The 15,000-nt window shown below is 44.8% G+C and overlaps 1 protein-coding gene across 2 annotated transcripts in view; it reads left to right on the forward strand.

The window, feature by feature from the left end:
* The window catches only part of enox1 (ecto-NOX disulfide-thiol exchanger 1), a 117,820-nt gene that overhangs the window by 66,308 nt on the left and 36,512 nt on the right, over nt 1-15,000 (forward strand). The window lies entirely within an intron of this gene.

The following is a 15,000-nucleotide window of genomic DNA, read 5'->3' on the forward strand; positions in this document are numbered from 1 at the left end:
GAAGGCCATGCTGGTCTCAGGTTCTGATTGTGTTATGCCAAGCTGGTGGACATGTTCTCTAGATACAGAGGACACAATGACTCGCTGCCGGTTGAGGGTGTCAATGTACCTCTCTTTTGTTCTAGCTCCTTTCTTGTTGTGCTCAGATGGTCTCTGAGGTCATCATTTGTCTGACTCAGCTTGTCCATTCTGCTTTCTAATTTAGCAATAGATGCTCTGCTCTCCTCCCTGAACTGTTTCATCTCTTCTTTGAGTTTCTGGATAGTGTCCTCCTCTTGAAGCTTGTTCTCTCTGAGTTCTATGACCTCTGCTTCGACTAGAGAGAGGGTGTCGTGGAAACGTTGCATAGCAGGTGTTCTTATTGAAATTGACATGTCCTTGACTCTGTCTGCTGCAGGTGAGGTAGGTAGAGGGACATTGAGTGCTTCCTGCTGGGTCACAGAGACCATTGGGGTCTGCTTTTCTCCATCTCCCTCCTTGACTTTTTCCTCAGTTTCTGAGATGATTTCAGCATCTGCTTTTAGGGCAGCAAACATATTCTCAAAAGCTTGGAGGCTTGAATCATTGCCTTGTATCAATACAGTTCCATTATTATATAAGTTTATTGTTTGATATGTGTTGCTCTGGTCAGCTTCTTCAAAAATGCTGATCTGACATCCTTGGCTGATGCCCCTCTTTTTTGAGAAGGGAAAATGTTTGCAAATAACCTTTTTCCATATGTTCCCTCGATTGGTATTAAAAATTAAATTTGCTCTTGTTTTGTAACTGGTAAGATCTGCAAACAGGCATTCATGGTTCTGTCCCATCAACAAACCTTTGAAACTTTTCTTAGCTTTCTCTGTTTGGATGTCTGGTGGGTAAACAATTTCCATAGCAACGCTGGTGATGTTTGCTACAATGTTGCAACAGAAGCAATGTTTCTTGTATTATGGTCTCTTGTTTCTTTAGAGGACTGTTTCACTTTGTTGTCCTTTTTCTTTTCCTTTTTCTTCTGTCCTTATTTTGTCCTTATTTTGTCTTCCTTTCTTCTGTTCTTTTTGTTATTCTTTGATAGCTAGCTAGCTTCTTCCAGGAGAGTCCCTAGCAACTGCTTAGCAACAAGTAAACAATTCAGCTAGCAATTCAGCTAGCTAAGATAACTGTACAATTTTATGAAAAATAGTTACTTTTTCAAAAGCCTGTCTTTTTGGTTTGTTGCTTGTTTTGTCTTCTATTGAGTCTTGCGGTTTTCTTTTGATTTTTTCGATGTACTTCACTCTAAAAAACCATTTAAATCTCAATATATACAGGAGCTCATTTTTCAGCAGCTGCTCAATTTGGAACTTCTCTCTCTCTCTTTTTCTGCTCTCTGTTCTCTCTCCCTGTCTCTCTTTTCTGCTCTCTCTCTCTCTCTCTCTCTCCGCCTCTCTCTTTTTCTGCTCTCTGCTTTCTCCCTCTCTCTCTCACTCTCTCTCTCTCTCCCTGTCTCTCTTTTCTGCTCTCTCTCTCTCTGCCTCTCTCTTTTTCTGCTCTCTGCTCTCTCCCCCTCTCTCTCTCTCTCTCTCTCACTCTCTCTCTCTCTCTCTCTCTCTCTCTCTCTCTCCCTGTGTCTCTTTTTCTGCACGCTCTCTCTCTCTCTCTCCGCCTCTCTCTTTTTCTGCTCTCTGCTTTCTCCCTCTCTCTCTCTCTCTCTCTCTGCCTCTCTCTTTTTCTACTCTCTGCTTTCTCCCTCTCTCTCTCTCACTCTCTCTCTCTCTCTCCCTGTCTCTCTTTTCTGCTCTCTCTCTCTCTCTCTGCCTCTCTCTTTTTCTGCTCTCTGCTCTCTCCCCCTCTCTCTCTCTCCACCTCTCTCTTTTTCTGCTCTCTGCTCTCTCTCTCTCTTTTTCTGCTCTCTGCTCTCTCTCTTTTACTGCTCTCTCTCTCTCTCCCTCTCTCTCCCTGTCTCTCTTTTTCTGCTCTCTGCTCTCTCTCTGCTCCCTGCCTCTCTTTTTCTGCTCTCTGTTCTCTCTCCCTGTCTCTCTTTTCTGCTCTCTCTCTCTCTCTCTCTCCGCCTCTCTCTTTTTCTGCTCTCTGCTTTCTCCCTCTCTCTCTCACTCTCTCTCTCTCTCTCTCCCTGTCTCTCTTTTCTGCTCTCTCTCTCTGCCTCTCTCTTTTTCTGCTCTCTGCTCTCTCCCCCTCTCTCTCTCTCCACCTCTCTCTTTTTCTGCTCTCTGCTCTCTCTCTCTCTCTTTTTCTGCTCTCTCTCTCTATCTCCCTGTCTCTCTTTTTCTGCTCTCTCTCTCTCCCTCTCTGATCTCTCTCCCTCTGCTCTCTGTTCTCTCTCTCGTTCTCTCTCCCTGTCTCTCTTTTTCTGCTCTCCCTCTCTCTCTCTCTCTCTGCTCTCTCTCTCTTTCTCTCTCACTGTCTCTCTTTAACTGCTCTCTCTCTGTGCTCTCTGCCTCTCCTGTTCTGCTCCCTGTTCTCTCTCCCTGTCTCTCTTTTTCTGCTCACTCTCTCTCTCTCCACCTCTCTCTTTTTCTGCTCTCTGCTTCCTCCCTCTCTCTCTCTCTCTCTCTCTCTCCGCCTCTCTCTTTTTCTGCTCTCTGCTCTCTCTCTTTTTCTGCTCTCTCTCTCTCTCTCTCTCTCCCTGTCTCTCTTTTTCTGCTCTCTGCTCTCTCTCTCTTTGTCTGCTCTCTCTCTCTCTCTCTCCCTGTCTCTATTTTTCTGCTCTCTCTCTCTCTCTCTCTCTCTCTCTCTCTCTCTCTCTCTCGCTGTCTCTCTTTTTCTGCTCTCTGTTCTCTCTCTGCTCTCTGCCTCTCTTTTTCTGCTCTCTGTTCTCTCTCTCGTTCTCTCTCCCTGTCTCTCTTTTTCTGCTCTCTCTCTCTCTCTCTCTCTCCACCTCTCTCTTTTTCTGCTCTCTGCTCTCTCCCTCTCCGTCTCTCTCCGCCTCTCTCTTTTTCTGCTCTCTACTCTCTCTCTCTTTTTCTGCTCTCTGCTTTCTCCCTCTCTCTCTCTCACTCTCTCTCTCTCCCTGTCTCTCTTTTCTGCTCTCTCTCTCTCTCTCTCTCTCTCTGCCTCTCTCTTTTTCTGCTCTCTGCTCTCTCCCCCTCTCTCTCTCTCCACCTCTCTCTTTTTCTGCTCTCTGCTCTCTCTTTCTCTCTCTCTTTTTCTGCTCTCTGCTCTCTCTCTTTTTCTGCTCTCTCTCTCTCACTCTCTCTCTCTCTCTCCCTGTCTCTCCTTGTCTCTCTTTTTCTGCTCTCTGCTCTCTCTCTCTCTCTGCTCCCTGCCTCTCTTGTTCTGCTCTCTGGTCTCTCTCCCTGTCTCTCTTTTCTGCTCTCTCTCTCTCTCTCCGCCTCTCTCTTTTTCTGCTCTCTGCTTTCTCCCTCTCTCTCTCTCTCTCTCACTCTCTCTCTCTCTCCCTGTCTCTCTTTTCTGCTCTCTCCCCCTCTCTCTCTCTCCACCTCTCTCTTTTTCTGCTCTCTGCTCTCTCTCTCTTTTTCTGCTCTCTCTCTCTCCCTCTCTGATCTCTCTCCCTCTGCTCTCTGTTCTCTCTCTCGTTCTCTCTCCCTGTCTCTCTTTTTCTGCTCTCCCTCTCTCTCTCTCTCTGCTCTCTCTCTTTCTCTCTCACTGTCTCTCTTTAACTGCTCTCTCTCTCTCTGCTCTCTGCCTCTCTTTTTCTGCACTCTGCTCTCTCTCTCTTTCTCTCTCCCTGTCTCTCTTTTTCTGCTCTCTCTCTCTCTCTCTGCTCTCTGCCTCTCTTTTCTGCTCTCTGTTCTCTCTCTCGTTCTCTCTCCCTGTCTCTCTTTTTCTGCACTCTGCTCTCTCTCTCTTTCTCTCTCCCTGTCTCTCTTTTTCTGCTCTCTCTCTCTCTCTGCTCTCTGCCTCTCTTTTCTGCTCTCTGTTCTCTCTCTCTCTCTCTCTCTCTCTCCACCTCTCTCTTTCTGCTCTCTGCTCTCTCCCTCTCCGTCTCTCTCCGCCTCTCTCTTTTTCTGCTCTCTGCTCTCTCTCTCTCTTTTTTCTGCTCTCTGCTCTCTCTCTCCACCTCTCTCTTTCTTTGCTCTCTGCTCTCTCTCTTTTTCTCTCTCGTTATGGTTAATGGTGCTTTTCTAAAGTCTTTATTAGAGGTCATTTGCTGTGAGCAGTGATTGATGTCCCAACTGCTAAAGGGAGGACTGTCAGTCCTAAAAGAGTTTCCTATAGAAGACAAGTAAGTCAATATAGTAGGGCTTTTTGTTTGAATACCATTTTTTTGTGTAGAAAGGTCTGTTTGAACGTAGAGCAGCAGCTTTCCTAGCATGGCTTTATACGTTGACATTTTAGTCATTTAGCAGACACTCTTATCCAGAGCGATTTACAGGAGCAATAAGGGTTAAGTGCCTTGATCAATGGCACATCGGCAGATTTTTCACCTAGTTGGCATGGAGATTCAAACAAGCAACCTCTCTATTACTGGCTTTTAACCACTAGGCTACCTGCAGCCTATGAACGAACCTAACAGAGAGTTACTTTACTGCACAATGTATTATGTAGACTTCTGAGCTGAGAGTTAATGTGAGCTAATATAAAGTTTGTATATAGGACAGATATGATGTAAGAGTGTGTATATGGGAGAGATCTGATATAAGAGTGTGTATATGGGAGAGATGTGATATAAGAGTGTGCATATGGGAGAGATCTGATGTAAGAGTGTGTATATGGGAGAGATCTGATGTAAGAGTGTGTATTTAGGACATATCTGATGTAAGAGTGTGTATATGGGAGAGATCTGCTATAAGAGTGTGTATATGGGAGAGATCTGATATAAGAGTGTGTATATGGGAGAGATCTGATATAAGAGTGTGTATTTAGGAGAGATCTGCTATAAGAGTGTGTATTTAGGAGACATCTGATATAAGAGTGTGTATTTAGCAGAGATCTGATATAAGAGTGTGTATTTAGGAGACATCTGATATAAGAGTGTGTATTTAGGAGAGATCTGATATAAGAGTGTGTATATGGGAGAGATCTGATATAAGAGTGTGTATATGGGAGAGATCTGATATAAGAGTGTGTATATGGGAGAGATCTGATATAAGAGTGTGTATATGGGAGAGATCTGCTATAAGAGTGTGTATTTAGGAGAGATCTGATATAAGAGTGTGTATTTAGGAGAGATCTGCTATAAGAGTGTGTATTTAGGAGACATCTGATATAAGAGTGTGTATTTAGGAGAGATCTGATATAAGAGTGTGTATTTAGGAGAGATCTGATATAAGAGTGTGTATTTAGGAGACATCTGATATAAGAGTGTGTATTTAGGAGAGATCTGATATAAGAGTGTGTATTTAGGAGAGATCTGATATAAGAGTGTGTATTTAGGAGACATCTGATATAAGAGTGTGTATTTAGGAGAGATCTGATATAAGAGTGTGTATTTAGGAGACATCTGATATAAGAGTGTGTATTTAGGAGAGATCTGATATAAGAGTGTGTATTTAGGAGAGATCTGATATAAGAGTGTGTATATGGGAGACATCTGATATAAGAGTGTGTATTTAGGAGACATCTGCTATAGGAGTGTGTATTTAGGAGACATCTGCTATAAGAGTGTGTATTTAGGAGACATCTGATATAAGAGTGTGTATATGGGAGACATCTGATATAAGAGTGTGTATTTAGGAGAGATCTGATGTAAGAGTGTGTATTTAGGAGACATCTGATATAAGAGTGTGTATATGGGAGACATCTGATATAAGAGTGTGTATTTAGGAGACATCTGCTATAAGAGTGTGTATTTAGGAGAGATCTGCTATAAGAGTGTGTATTTAGGAGACATCTGATATAAGAGTGTGTATATGGGAGACATCTGATATAAGAGTGTGTATTTAGGAGAGATCTGATGTAAGAGTGTGTATTTAGGAGACATCTGATATAAGAGTGTGTATATGGGAGACATCTGATATAAGAGTGTGTATTTAGGAGACATCTGCTATAAGAGTGTGTATTTAGGAGAGATCTGCTATAAGAGTGTGTATTTAGGAGAGATCTGATATAAGAGTGTGTATATGGGAGACATCTGATATAAGAGTGTGTATTTAGGAGAGATCTGATATAAGAGTGTGTATTTAGGAGAGATCTGATATAAGAGTGTGTATTTAGGAGAGATCTGCTATAAGAGTGTGTATTTAGCAGAGATCTGATATAAGAGTGTGTATTTAGGAGACATCTGATATAAGAGTGTGTATATAGGAGAGATCTGATATAAGAGTGTGTATTTAGCAGAGATCTGATATAAGAGTGTGTATTTAGGAGACATCTGATATAAGAGTGTGTATTTAGGAGACATCTGATATAAGAGTGTGTATTTAGGAGAGATCTGATATAAGAGTGTGTATATGGGAGACATCTGATATAAGAGTGTGTATATGGGAGAGATCTGATATAAGAGTGTGTATTTAGGAGACATCTGATATAAGAGTGTGTATATGGGAGAGATCTGATATAAGAGTGTGTATATGGGAGAGATCTGATATAAGAGTGTGTATATGGGAGAGATCTGATATAAGAGTGTGTATATGGGAGAGATCTGATATAAGAGTGTGTATATGGGAGAGATCTGATATAAGAGTGTGTATATGGGAGAGATCTGATATAAGAGTGTGTATATGGGAGAGATCTGATATAAGAGTGTGTATATGGGAGAGATCTGATATAAGAGTGTGTATATGGGAGAGATCTGATATAAGAGTGTGTATATGGGAGAGATCTGATATAAGAGTGTGTATATGGGAGAGATCTGATATAAGAGTGTGTATTTGGGAGACATCTGATGTAAGAGTGTGTATATGGGAGAGATCTGATATAAGAGTGTGTATATGGGAGAGATCTGATATAAGAGTGTGTATATGGGAGAGATCTGATATAAGAGTGTGTATATGGGAGAGATCTGATATAAGAGTGTGTATATGGGAGAGATCTGATATAAGAGTGTGTATATGGGAGAGATCTGATATAAGAGTGTGTATATGGGAGAGATCTGATATAAGAGTGTGTATTTAGGAGAGATCTGCTATAAGAGTGTGTATTTAGGAGACATCTGATATAAGAGTGTGTATATGGGAGAGATCTGATATAAGAGTGTGTATATGGGAGAGATCTGATATAAGAGTGTGTATATGGGAGAGATCTGATATAAGAGTGTGTATATGGGAGAGATCTGATATAAGAGTGTGTATATGGGAGAGATCTGATATAAGAGTGTGTATATGGGAGAGATCTGATATAAGAGTGTGTATATGGGAGAGATCTGATATAAGAGTGTGTATATGGGAGAGATCTGATATAAGAGTGTGTATATGGGAGAGATCTGATATAAGAGTGTGTATTTAGGAGAGATCTGCTATAAGAGTGTGTATTTAGGAGACATCTGATATAAGAGTGTGTATATGGGAGAGATCTGATATAAGAGTGTGTATATGGGAGAGATCTGATATAAGAGTGTGTATATGGGAGAGATCTGATATAAGAGTGTGTATATGGGAGAGATCTGATATAAGAGTGTGTATATGGGAGAGATCTGATATAAGAGTGTGTATATGGGAGAGATCTGATATAAGAGTGTGTATATGGGAGAGATCTGATATAAGAGTGTGTATATGGGAGAGATCTGATATAAGAGTGTGTATATGGGAGAGATCTGATATAAGAGTGTGTATATGGGAGAGATCTGATATAAGAGTGTGTATATGGGAGAGATCTGATATAAGAGTGTGTATATGGGAGAGATCTGATATAAGAGTGTGTATATGGGAGAGATCTGATATAAGAGTGTGTATTTAGGAGAGATCTGCTATAAGAGTGTGTATTTAGGAGACATCTGATATAAGAGTGTGTATATGGGAGAGATCTGATATAAGAGTGTGTATATGGGAGAGATCTGATATAAGAGTGTGTATATGGGAGAGATCTGATATAAGAGTGTGTATATGGGAGAGATCTGATATAAGAGTGTGTATATGGGAGAGATCTGATATAAGAGTGTGTATATGGGAGAGATCTGATATAAGAGTGTGTATATGGGAGAGATCTGATATAAGAGTGTGTAAGCACAGGAGTGTTTCCTCTCACACTGTGCATCCTGAGTGTGTTATTCTGTTTAATTAATATATGTATGATGCATTATGAACCCCTCATAGACAGTGTTAATGCAATAACATGATATGCACTGTGGTCAATAAAATATTGAACTGCTGAAATTGGTATGTGAGAGGGCAGATAATCATACTTTGGCATGTCAGATATCTGTGTTGCAGTGGGGAGTGAGATATCTGTGTTGCAGTGGGGAGTGAGATATCTGTGTTGCAGTGGGGAGTGAGATATCTGTGTTGCAGTGGGGTGTGAAATATCTGTGTTGCAGTGGGGTGTGAGATATCTGTGTTGCAATGGGGTGTGAGATATCTGTGTTGCAGTGGGGAGTGAGATATCTGTGTTGCAGTGGGGAGTGAGATATCTGTGGTGCAGTGGGGTGTGAGATATCTGTGTTGCAGTGGGGTGTGAGATATCTGTGTTGCAGTGGGGAGTGAGATATCTGTGTTGCAGTGGGGAGTGAGATATCTGTGTTGCAGTGGGGTGTGAGATATCTGTGTTGCAGTGGGGTGTGAGATATCTGTGTTGTAGTGGGGTGTGAGATATCTGTGTTGCAGTGGGGAGTGAGATATCTGTGTTGCAGTGGGGAGTGAGATATCTGTGTTGCAGTGGGGTGTGAGATATCTGTGTTGCAGTGGGGTGTGAGATATCTGTGTTGCAGTGGGGTGTGAGATATCTGTGTTGCAGTGGGGTGTGAGATATCTGTGTTGCAGTGGGGTGTGAGATATCTGTGTTGCAGTGGGGTGTGAGATATCTGTGTTCCAGTGGGGAGTGAGATATCTGTGTTGCAGTGGGGAGTGAGATATCTGTGTTGCAGTGGGGTGTGAGATATCTGTGTTGCAGTGGGGAGTGAGATATCTGTGTTGCAGTGGGGAGTGAGATATATGTGTTGTAGTGGGGTGTGAGATATCTGTGTTGCAGTGGGGCGTGAGATATCTTTGTTGCAGTGGGGAGTGAGATATCTGTGTTGCAGTGGGAAGTGAGATATCTGTGTTGCAGTGGGGTGTGAGACATCTGTGTTGCAGTGGGGTGTGAGATATCTGTGTTGCAGTGGGGTGTGAGATATCTGTGTTGCAGTGGGGAGTGAGATATCTGTGTTGCAGTGGGGTGTGAGATATCTGTGTTGCAGTGGGGTGTGAGATATCTGTGTTGCAGTGGGGTGTGAGATATCTGTGTTACAGTGGGATGTGAGATATCTGTGTTGCAGTGGGGTGTGAGATATCTGTGTTGCAGTGGGGTGTGAGATGTTTTTGTGTGTGTTGCAGTGGGGTGTGAGATATCTGTGTTGCAGTGGGGTGTGAGATATCTGTGTTGCAGTGGGGTGTGAGATATTCTTGTGTTTGTTGCAGTGGGGTGTGAGATATCTGTGTTGCAGTGGGGTGTGAGATATTTTTGTGTGTGTTGCAGTGGGGTGTGAGATATCTGTGTTGCAGTGAGGTGTGAGATATTTTTGTGTGTGTTGCAGTGGGGTGTGAGATATCTGTGTTGCAGTGGGGTGTGAGATATTGTTGTGTGTGTTGCAGTGGGGTGTGAGATATCTGTGTTGCAGTGGGTTGTGAGATATTTTTGTGTGTGTTGCAGTGGGGTGTGAGATTTCTGTGTTGCAGTGGGTGTGAGATATTTTTGTGTGTGTTGCAGTGGGGTGTGAGATATCTGTGTTGCAGTGGGGTGTGAGATATTTTTGTGTGTGTTGCAGTGGGGTGTGAGATATCTGTGTTGCAGTGGGGTGTGAGATATTTTTGTGTGTGTTGCAGTGGGGTGTGAGATATCTGTGTTGCAGTGGGGTGTGAGATATTTTTGTGTGTGTTACAGTGGGGTGTGAGATATTTTTTCTCCAAGAAATGTGTCAATGTAAATGAAAAATGTTCAAATGTTGAAGTCGATGGTTTAGAACCCTTTTCTCCGACATTTTGGACAAACTGCCAAAGATAGCAAAGGGATGTTTGGAATCTTCCCTGACATATGGAATCACTGGAGAATTTAGCAGGGCACATATGGGAACCTCTGACTTCTGTGGAATCAAATCTATTTGAAACAAGTGAGAAGCTTATAACTCTAATGTTGGTTTCTGAATGTTATTTTATTCTTAATGTGGACATCCTGCGTAACATTTGGTACTGATATGCACCGGACACATATGTGGAGCACATTGAGATCTTCTCTCCCATTCAGGGATACAGATGTAGGATCTTAATTTGAGCCAGTTTGCTACAGCAGGAATATAATCCTGCAGCAACAGAAAATGTGAATTATTACATAGATTATAATTAATAGACATTTTTGTAGGCACTGAAACATTTTTCTTAAGGGAAAATAAAGTCTGACATTTTTAAGTGAAAATTACAAACTTCAGAAGCCTTTTAAAGCCTCAAATACACTTCACGTTTAAAATGTCCTGTTCTCCTACAATAGGGTAACCAAATTAAGATCTTACATTTATTTGTACCAGACTGTCCTGTTAATAACATTTATCTAGGGTTAATCCCTCCTATCCATACTAGCGTCCTAGTTAGGATGCATGCCCAATACATGGATTCATTCTATGTAGTATGCAACATTGAGCTTGGAACAGAGCCGACCCCTCTCCTGGAAATGTTGAACTGTAACATTTTTCCCTGTCCTCCATGTTTGTGTTCAGTGTGTGTAGTTGTGTGTCTGGTGTGTGTGTGTCTGTGCACAGCGGTTCTAGGTCTGAGCGTTGCTGCGTCTGCTTGTGAAAGATTCAGAGATTTCAAGTGAGCTCCTGAATGTTGAAGAGGACACGTGTTCTGTTGTGAATATTTAATGCTGTGTGAAAGTGAGCGCAAATACTCGGCGGGGCTGGGTATCTACGGACGACCACGAGAGAGAATGGAAGGAGAGAGAGGAGGAGAGGAGGAAGATGAGAGATCAGAGGGAGAGAAGGGGTTAGGGAATGAGGGAGAGGGAGGGTGTACAAAAATAACAGGGATTTGGGATGGAAAGAGGAGATGGAGGAGTGTACAGAGAGGGAGAGGAGAGGAGGTGGAGGAGTGTACAGAGGGAGAGGAGAGGGGGTGGAGGAGTGTACAGAGAGGGAGAGGAGAGGAGGTGGAGGAGTGTACAGAGAGAGAGAGGAGAGGGGGTGGAGGAGTGTACAGAGAGGGAGAGGAGAGGAGGTGGAGGAGTGTACAGAGAGGGAGAGGAGAGGAGGTGGAGGAGTGTACAGAGAGGGAGAGGAGAGGAGGTGGAGGAGTGTACAGAGAGGGAGAGGAGAGGGGGTGGAGGAGTGTACAGAGTGGGAGAGGAGAGGGGGTGGAGGAGTGTACAGAGAGGGAAAGGAGAGGAGGTGGAGGAGTCTACAGAGAGGGAGAGGAGAGGGGGTGGAGGAGTGTACAGAGAGGGAGAGGAGAGGAGGTGGAGGAGTGTACAGAGAGGGAAAGGAGAGCAGGTGGAGGAGTGTACAGAGAGGGAGAGGAGAGGAGGTGGAGGAGTGTACAGAGAGGGAGAGGAGAGGGGGTGGAGGAGTGTACAGAGAGGGAGAGGAGAGGAGGTGGAGGAGTGTACAGAGAGGGAGAGGAGGTGGAGGAATGTACAGAGAGGGAGAGGAGAGGAGGTGGAGGAGTGTACAGAGAGGGAGAGGAGAGGGGGTGGAGGAGTGTACAGAGAGGGAGAGGAGAGTGGGTGGAGGAGTGTACAGAGAGGGAGAGGAGAGGAGGTGGAGGAGTCTACAGAGAGGGAGAGGAGAGGAGGTGGAGGAGTCTACAGAGAGGGAGAGGAGAGGGGGTGGAGGAGTGTACAGAGAGGGAGAGGAGGTGGAGGAGTGTACAGAGAGAGAGGACTGGAGGTGGAGGAGTGTACAGAGAGGGAGAGGAGAGGAGGTGGAGGAGTGTACAGAGAGGGAGAGGAGAGGAGGTGGAAGAGTGAACAGAGAGAGAGAGGAGAGGAGGTGGAGGAGTGTACAGAGAGGGAGAGGAGAGGGGTGGAGGAGTGTACAGAGTGGGAGAGGAGAGGGGGTGGAGGAGTGTACAGAGAGGGAAAGGAGAGGAGGTGGAGGAGTCTACAGAGAGGGAGAGGAGAGGGGGTGGAGGAGTGTACAGAGAGGGAGAGGAGAGGAGGTGGAGGAGTGTACAGAGAGGGAAAGGAGAGCAGGTGGAGGAGTGTACAGAGAGGGAGAGGAGAGGAGGTGGAGGAGTGTACAGAGAGGGAGAGGAGAGGGGGTGTAGGAGTGTACAGAGAGGGAGAGGAGAGGAGGTGGAGAAGTGTACAGAGAGGGAGAGGAGGTGGAGGAATGTACAGAGAGGGAGAGGAGAGGAGGTGGAGGAGTGTACAGAGAGGGAGAGGAGAGGGGGTGGAGGAGTGTACAGAGAGGGAGAGGAGAGTGGGTGGAGGAGTGTACAGAGAGGGAGAGGAGAGGGGGTGGAGGAGTGTACAGAGAGGGAGAGGAGAGTGGGTGGAGGAGTGTACAGAGAGGGAGAGGAGAGGAGGTGGAGGAGTCTACAGAGAGGGAGAGGAGAGGAGGTGGAGGAGTCTACAGAGAGGGAGAGGAGAGGGGGTGGAGGAGTGTACAGAGAGGGAGAGGAGGTGGAGGAGTGTACAGAGAGAGAGGACTGGAGGTGGAGGAGTGTACAGAGAGGGAGAGGAGAGGAGGTGGAGGAGTGTACAGAGAGGGAGAGGAGAGGAGGTGGAAGAGTGAACAGAGAGAGAGAGGAGAGGAGGTGGAAGAGTGTACAGAGAGGGAGAGGAGAGCAGGTGGAGGAGTGTACAGAGAGGGAGAGGAGAGGGGGTGGAGGAGTGTACAGAGAGGGAGAGGAGAGGAGGTAGAGGAGTGTACAGAGAGGGAGAGGAGAGCAGGTGGAGGAGTGTACAGAGAGGGAGAGGAGAGGTTTAGCTGAGAGAAGGGGGAAGGAATAAAGGGAGCAAAGAAGAAATTTGACACAGAGAGAGGGGGATGATGGAGAGTGGGGAAGAGAAACATCCTTGTCACTTGTCAGGGGGGTAAGCTGTTCAATCAAACTGCAGTAAAAACAGGGCGGAGAGGAGAGAGAGAACAGGAACAGAGGGAGAGGGGAAGAGAGAGGAGAGGTATATATTTATGTTTGTGATGCTACATTACCTTACTACTCAGCATCATGCTGGTACCACCTGGAGAGATAGACAAATAATGAGAGAGAGAGAGAGAGAGAGAGAGAGAGAGAGAGAGAGAGAGAGAGAGAGAGAGAGAGAGAGAGAGAGAGAGAGAGGCGAAGGACAGACAGTGGAGGATAAAATATTGCCTAGTGTTTGTGTTTGACAGTAAAGTAGATGTTGTCTACTGTGCCCCGTTGGATACCTGATTGACTTTGGATAGGAACAGCATATACCAAATGGAGGTGTCTGTGTATAAAGCTGTTCAGCGTAGTTAGGCTCTGGAGTGGAATGATGCTTCTAAAAGCTCAGAGTCACAGCGATGACATAGTCCTCATACTGAACATGGAGCTACTGTTATAAGATATTGTATGGGACTGTCCTCAAAGGGGCTTGTTTTCGAAATCCTGAAATTCATCAACCTCCCTTGTTGGCCTGATTGTAATAAAATGTCCACTGTGTGTTTCTGTGTGTCATTATTATTCCTAGTGCAGCGCAGTGTTCATAATGTGTTTGTGATGACAACAGTGGCAGGTCCTATCAGCCTAAAGACACAGGAATGTGTTGACATACAACAAGAAACTCTAAAGATAACTGTATTTGTCAGCCAAGTGGGAATAAAGGTTTCAGACATGGGCCGCGCTCCAAAACCCACAGAACTGAAGATATCCCAGAGCTATTTAAAGGAAGGAAAACTGTTGTTAATGAAAAACTATTAATAGGATTGTATCTTAGTTACGGCTGGGTGGTGTAGCGGCTGACTTGATTTCCTGGTGTCAGAGTTGAATAATGATGATTACTGCGGGGTGGTCTGAGACGACGGAGGAGGCGTGACAGGAATACAGATCACACTGCAGCTAACTACAGTCCCTTAGGAAACTACAAACCACAATGACACAAAAGAAAAATATGGAATTGGAGCAAATGCATGCTTTCTCACAGCACGTATTGAATACACCATACCGGTAGCCTTTCCTCAAAAAATGAACAGTTGATATTTTATTTGAATAGAATCGTCTATAGGGTCCTGTGTTCATTGACTTACAGTACAGTGTCACATTCCTACATTACCTCATTATGCCAATCAGGGATCGATCAGAATTCTGACACATTTCACAGGGAAATGGGACTTTTCTCAGAACAACCATTGATTGAGTTAGGGGTTAAAGGTCAGCCCATAAGAAATTTGACAGAATGCAGGAAGACATGTTGTCACGGCAACTGAGTGCCTGGTCAGCTGTGTCTTGTTTGGAGGTATTTGTGTGTGTATGTCTGACAGAGCAGGAGAGAGAGAGAGAAAGAGAGAGAGTTGGAGAGAAAAAAGGGCAGAGAAAGGGAGCGAAAGAGAGAGATGAGAGAAAGAGTGGGAGGGAGAGGGGGAGAGAGTGAGAGAGAGGGAGAGAGTGAGATAGAGGGAGAGAGAGAGGGGAGAGGGAGAGGGAGTGAGAGAGGGGAGAGGGAGAGAGGGAGGGAGGGAGAGCGAGAGGGAGAGAGGGAGAGAGGGAGAGGGAGAGAGAGAGGGGGGGCTGCTATTGAACAAGACATGTAGTTCTGTGTACATGTGTAAATGTTTGTCTGTATGGGTGGAAATAGGATGTCAGTAACATTGTCTTGCTGATTGCGGTGTAATTAGGTGGGAGGGTTAGTGGTTAATGGTCAGAAGACTGACTCACCCCATAAGACATTTGACAGAAAGCAGGAAGACGTGTTGTCACGGAAACTGAGAGAGAGAGAGAGAGAGAGAGAGAGAGAGAGAGAGGGAGAGAGAGAGAGGCAGGGAGAGAGCAGGCATGAGCGGGAAAGAGCGAAAGAGGAAGAGAGATGGAGTGAGAC

The sequence above is a fragment of the Oncorhynchus masou genome, chromosome 29, assembly GCF_036934945.1.
Source record: "Oncorhynchus masou masou isolate Uvic2021 chromosome 29, UVic_Omas_1.1, whole genome shotgun sequence".
Taxonomy (NCBI): Eukaryota; Metazoa; Chordata; class Actinopteri; order Salmoniformes; family Salmonidae; genus Oncorhynchus; species Oncorhynchus masou.